At 37.3% G+C, this 6,798-nt stretch overlaps 1 pseudogene; it reads right to left on the bottom strand.

Annotated features, from left to right (window-relative positions):
• Positions 1-3,506: 3,506 nt before the first annotated feature.
• LOC113120223 (twist-related protein-like) lies at positions 3,507-4,179 on the bottom strand (annotated as a pseudogene).
• Between the last annotated feature and the right edge of the window lie 2,619 nt (positions 4,180-6,798).

Genomic DNA, 6,798 nt, shown 5'->3' with positions numbered 1-6,798 from the left:
ACCATCAAAGAGTCGTCAAAAGTCAATATTGTGTTTAAACCCTCTTGTTCTGTCAAGTCTGACTTTATTGTGTGGACGCCAGAGGCATAGAATATTATTATGATGATGCTAAAATGTTGATTATAAGATTAGGAAAACTACAAACTAATAATGTAATGGTTGAATTAAAAGAATAATAATATCTGTGCTCACTTCAAGATTAAAATAAGACATTTTAATTTCACTTCAGAATGATCTCAGGAATGGTTTGCTCTTTCCTACAAAAACACCTGTTTATTTATTTATTTATTTTTTTATAGAATTTAACTAATCTTACGATTTTTCTCAATTGTTATGCATAACAAAAGCATGCAGATATCTGAATTTCTGATGAACGGTTTTTTTTTTTTTTCAGATTAATTCCATAAAAAATATGAAATGGAAAATTTGCCTTTGGTTTAAATTTAAGATATTTATTAGATGACAGCTGTTAAAGTGTAATTTTTTCCATTTCTAAACGTGACAAAATAAACAGAAATGAACGCATTTTTACAGTTTTCTTCTGACTTTTTGACATAATTTCAGTGCAATTTTGTTTGATATGCATTTTTATTATATAACTGTCACTGTTCTTTTTTTTTATTTTTTTTTGCATAGTTTTCTACCTACAGTTTGAAGCCATGCTGATGCATTAATCTCTTGAAAGGCTTTTAGATGTTAAATCAATGTCAAAGCCATCGGGTCACACACATAAAGCAGCAGCTGTGCAGGCGCGCGCTGTGTATCTCACCCGGATCAGGAATCTCATGCAGTCAGTTCCACAGAAGCGCGAGCTGCTTCCCCGCTTCAGACTCGAGATTAACACAGCACGATCATGCTCGTTTGAAGATGGCGAATTGATTCAGCTCGGTGAATCTTTACGGCCCTGCAGGTCAGAACTGATGCTTTTACCTCGACATTCGTCAGATCGTTTAACTGGATACACCCCTGCTTTAACACTACATTGACGATCATGCAGAAGGCCTAAATAAACTGCAGTCATAATGCATGCTTGATTTTGCAGTGAAGGTATTTTATTTGTTTTCTGTGCATGCATAAAAAACAGGAACATTGTATTCGAAATAATTATAATTATTTATTTGAGTGAAAAGTTGGCAAAACACAAAATCGCAGTATATCCATGTTCAGCCCGACAACTTGAGACACACCGAGTTCAAACCGAGTCCAAATGATGCAAAGTTTTACAGAAATAATTACCACAAGTATTTCCTGATGAAATCCCTGAAATGCTCCAACAGAAATCCCGAATCCTTGCATTTTACTCGTCCATTTTGCATTTGAAAACACACAAAGCCAGGTTTATCATCCCATCATCATCCCATCGAGTCGAACCTCTTTATATATTTGTGTCAGACTGTGTGCAGTGAAGGCGGGTCTGTGCAACTCAGCATCTGCTCTATTCACGTGACGTTAAGAAAAATATGAACAACATCTGGTAGAAATAAGTTTGATTCAGGTGCCTGAGCTCTCGCTTTTGCTCTCTCTCTCTCTCCCTCGCCAAGTCCCCAAACTCCTGGATCCAGGCGCTGTTTGAAAACCGATGCAAACGTTTGGAGAGATCCGTGACGGCTTCTGGAGCTCGTAAAACTAGACTCCTACACTGCACAAACTATTGCATGTATTATTAGCATATACCAAAACCTCCCGTTTCATCGTTTTTCATTTTAAAATGCATTTTAATTAGCCTATTCTTAATTATTCCTTTAATTTATAGATTCAGTACAAGAGTCTTGATTGTAAAATGTTGGTTTTGACCCGCTCCACCTTTCCGTGACCTTCCTGACCCCTCGGTTTTATAGACATCTGGGAATTCCATGTATGTTTGGAGCCCGTCAAATAATTCCTCACAACATCCTAAACGCTTTTGCAGAGCTCCTGTCATATGCTCTCCTTTTGGGTTAAAATACCCGCGCAAAGCGACACAAATGTCTTCATAAGTTTTTTTTTAATGTTATTCTTTTCCTGGCGTGTTAGAAAAAGCATGCAAACATCATTTCTGTGTAACCCATTTTGTCCATTAGACCCATTTTTTATTTTTACTTTTGCATTTATTTAATTTAGCTTTTTTTTAAGCATTACTGCCCTTTTTTTTATAACAAATAACAAGATAAGAATCAGTTCTGATTCATTTTAATTTTCTAAATGCTTATGTGTAAATAGTTTCAAATGCTTTCCTTTCCTTACTTTCCATACCAGCATCTTAATTAGAAAAACAAACTGCAATATTTAAATGAGCTGAGTAGTCCTCTATCTATGTGCCGATGAGAGTCTTTCCTTCTAGAACTAATCTTTTTAAAAATACATTTAATAAAAAACGGGCAAATCAGCATTTTTTTTTTTAAATCACATCGAATAATTATTGAAGTCGTTTATGTGCAAAAGCTTATTTTCGTTTGTAGCCTGCATGCTTATCAAATCCATAATGCATAAAACTGCAATAACAACATGCTAAAATAAGTACGTTTTCAAACCATGTTTTATTGCAGAAAATATACACATATTTACATCGTATTTAAAATAGGAAATGCATAGACACCAGATCTATTCTGCATTCTGACAATCAGTAATAAATAAATAAATGTTATTTTTATTAGGACCAGTCAAAGATAGTGTTATGAGCCGAGTTTCTTCCATATTTCCTTCATTCGTTGAGTAATAAATATGACGCAGTTGCTGTCAGAAGCTCTGTTGGTCTTCAGAAAGAAGCACATGTTTTCCACATCCACCGTCACAACAGCACAGATCTGATTGTAATTCCTGCACAACTGTAAGTGCTGCAACGACGTCATGACGCTCCAGAACCTTCCCTTTATAATCCTTATGCTCGCTCTTCCAGTGAGTTCAGCTCCTCTGAATATCTGAAGAAACAAAGATGAAAGAGTTGAAAAATCCACAATGCAATATAGTTATAATAATAACATGCACTTAACTGAACTCTTTTTTTTTTTCTTTTCTTTTTTGTATAGGCCTACGAATAAATAACGTTTTGCAAAAAAGCCCCGAAACTTTGGTTGCATGAACAAGGAAGAAATTATTAATTCTAAATGATTAACTATGTTAAATGCAAAAGTATCCTTATTATAGAACCATGCTTTGAAAAGACAAAATGCACAAAGATTAGTTTAGTCATAAAATGCTCTTGAGGAACATACAGCAGGTAAAAGTTTGGACACATCTTGAGATTTCAGCTCACTGAAATTCTCATCACTGTCAACTCAAATTCTATTTCTAAATAAATATACAGGGGGTGACATTCGGGTCACTTTTTACCATTATACTGAATTAACCCTATATTTTTGTCTACGTGAAACATTTAACACGAGCTTTAGGTCTTAAAATTTTTCAAAACGAATGTGTCCAGACTTTGTGACTGCCAGACTGTGAACACTTTGAAGGAGAGGACTTGTGAAGTTTTGCATCGCGTACCGTGCTGCACCGACAGCGCGCGTCAGTGCGTCAGTGGGATTGTTGACATGGACCACGGCGCCCTCCATTCTCCAGACGGAAAACGCGTAACTGAGTCTCTCAGTGCGCCACGTAACTGCAGCTGGACATTTTGGAGTCCAGCTCGTCGCCTCTGCAGCACCTGGTACAGGAAATCAATGTACCGAGACGCGAGCTTTGAGCGTCTGGATTTTGCTGCAGCTTGTCCGAGGGTAACGTGGGGATGATTTTGCGCAGCGACGCGAACGCCTCGTTTAGAGACTGAGTCCTCTGACGCTCACGGCACGTTCGCCATGACGCGCTGCGGTCTGCAGGTCCTCCAGAGACTGAGGGCTGCCGCTAACGCTGCCGCTTACGCTGTTGCTGCACTTCTTGCTCCGGCTTCCCAGGCGTTGGGCTCTCCGCGTCCCCGACGCTCTTCCTGCTCTGGCGTCTTTTCCTGCTGCTGCGCTTCTGCTGTCTCCTGTCTGGCTCCTCCTCGCTGTTCCCCAGGCTGTCCACTGGAGACTCCGGGGAGCTGGGCTCCTCTTGCATCGGCTCTTCTTCAAACATCACCTCTGATGTTTGGAGAACGTAAGTGATATAGTTTCCTTCTGTCCGGCGGAACGGGGTCCCTTGCTCCTTTTGTGCGTCACGGAGGTGTTTCTCAAACTTGAAGGGAAGTTTGGAGTCTCTTATAGTCTGGAACGCGCAAACTTTTTGGGGTGGCCTGCGATTGGACGAGAAGCGCGGGTGACGCAAGAGGGGGGAGGCGGGAGAGGAGCGCGATCCAAAAGGTTTGCGTTATACAAGAAAGCGTTCTTTAACGCGTTTAAACGAAACACAGCGTACGCGCCAATGACAACATTCGTTCTGAAACCAATGTTGATGTTTATGGAATTCAAAAACGGAATAGAATACAATCTATTTTTGCATTTTAATATATTGCCAAACATATTAAAAATGATTTAAAACATCCATCATGTCAAAACAGTGAACGTATCAGTGTGCTCCAACCAAAATACTAAAAATAACTTTCAATACTGAAACGTACGATGACAAATTTATTGTAGACTGGTGATTGATTTTGATGCATGAGCTGATGAACTGATGAAATATTTAACTTAATATTCATGATGTGCAATACAAAATAGAAGTAAACTAGATATAACATGTTTGATTGAATGCATTTCTTAAAAAAAACACGCTCAAAATACTCAAAACATAGTCAAAACCATCAAGTAATATCATAAAATACTGAAACGTTCAGCACTTAATCTTTAGCTATTTTGCCAGCCCATTAGAGTGATTAATATGTAATCATTAAAAAGCTGGACAGATTTCAGTGTGGTTTCTGGAATGAGCAGAGAGACTTTGATTTGCGATCTGGAAATGTTGGACCAAAAATGCTCTTAAAAAGTTTAAAGTGAAGGTTTTCTTTGGTCTGTAGCGATGCTTTACGTTTAAAGCATTAATCATGCCGTTAATGTATTAATATAATTTACTAGCAATCTGCGCGCTGGCAGTTGTGAAGAACTGTCATTGGTCTCCGCCAGCGGGCTGAAATCCACTTCAAGTCACTGTAAAAAAGAAAAGAGCGAATCTGGGTTGGCTAAGTAGACCTCATTGTTTATTTGAACGTGTTCTGAAATGCATGTCTGTGTTAGTGTTATTGCAGAGTCAGGTTTCCTTCTGCAGCGTTTTCATACGCAGCGGGTCGCCGAGCGCAGACGACGCGCAAACTGTGTGGCCGCTGCAGTCCAACACAAACACCCGAAGCGTCTCCTTTGTCTGCACAAACTGACATTTCTGTAAATGTTATATAACACAGCAGCATTATACATTCAAATTCAAACCACTAAGAGGCTTCCAATGTCGCAAGACCGCGGGAACGCACCCTTTTGAGTAAGAATCCGAGGTTTAAAGATTCCGCAAGGGGGCGCACTGACGAAGCTTATCCAAGCGTGCCATCGTGCGTGAAAGCGCAGCACACATTCTGTCGGTGACGTGACTTCAAGATTCACCCGGAAACACCCTGAGGACAGAGAAATATATTTTATTTTAATGTACATATAAAATGACTTGGAATTGTCTGTTTAAAAATGCAGAAGTAATTCAAAAGTGTCCATACAGTCATTATGGCATGTGCAGGCGAATGCACCTGCTCTTGGTTTACCTGCGATAGGTGTTTATTAAGATCTTTCAAGAGTGCTGAAGCGAACCTACATATCTACATACAAAATAATTCGGTGTACAATTTTCACTGAAAAATTTATTTCACAAACCATTACAAACAAACATAAATTTTGAAGTAGAAAAACTGATAGCATTTCTTGTCAAATATGCTATACTTTTTGATTTACAGCTATAAAAACATTTGTTTATTTAATATATATACATAAAAAAACACTCAAACATCATCTCAGAAATCCAAAATAAATAAAACAATTTATATATTTATAGACAATTCCTGTTGGAAATTTATCATAATTTGGAATCAATAATAAAGGATCGCTAATGTTATATATATATAATTGTAACGGAATCCACCTCAAAATCCAAAACAAATGCCACAATTAATCTACAATTTCTGTTAGAAATGTAACATATTTGGAACCAATCCTAATAACAGTTCTATTTTACAGAAGGTTCTTTATAGTGGAAGACAGTTCTTTAGATTTTTAGAATGTTGTTTATAAAAAAAAAAATGATTCTTTTTAGAACTGTTCAAGGTTCTTAAAAAGAAAAAAATCTGCGAAATAGTCTTTTGAAACTTTTACTTTTACAGCCTTACATAAATGCTTTTCCAGTCCATATTTTAATGATTAACCCCAGCATACAGAGCTCACGCCATTAAGGTAGGCCAAAGTGACAGAGAAGTATTTTTTATAATCAATACTTTTTTCCATAATAAACTTTAAATACCTTGATGAAGGTCCATCTTAACAATGTGACTGAAACACTGACTGTTAGTTCAGTTGTTCTCGAGTATGTTCGTCATAAAGATATCTATCTATCTATCTATCTATCTATCTATCTATCTATCTATCTATCTATCTATCTATCTATCTATCTATCTATCTATCTATCTATCTATCTATCTATCTATCAATCATTCTACTCATTCATCCATCATTCTATCTATGCATCCATTATCCATCTTTTTATCCATTTATCCATCCTTTGTTCATCATCCATCCATCCATCTGTCTATCCATTCATTCATTCATACATTCATTCATCGTATCATCCAACCATTGTTCTATCCTTTTATCCATCCATCATTATATCATACATTTTTCTAGCATTTTTTTGTTCTATTATCCATCCATCCAT

This window comes from Carassius auratus, chromosome 19, assembly GCF_003368295.1.
Source record: "Carassius auratus strain Wakin chromosome 19, ASM336829v1, whole genome shotgun sequence".
Taxonomy (NCBI): Eukaryota; Metazoa; Chordata; class Actinopteri; order Cypriniformes; family Cyprinidae; genus Carassius; species Carassius auratus.
The sequence above is the reverse complement of the archived record's forward strand: the minus strand, read 5'-3'. Positions and strand labels throughout refer to the sequence as shown.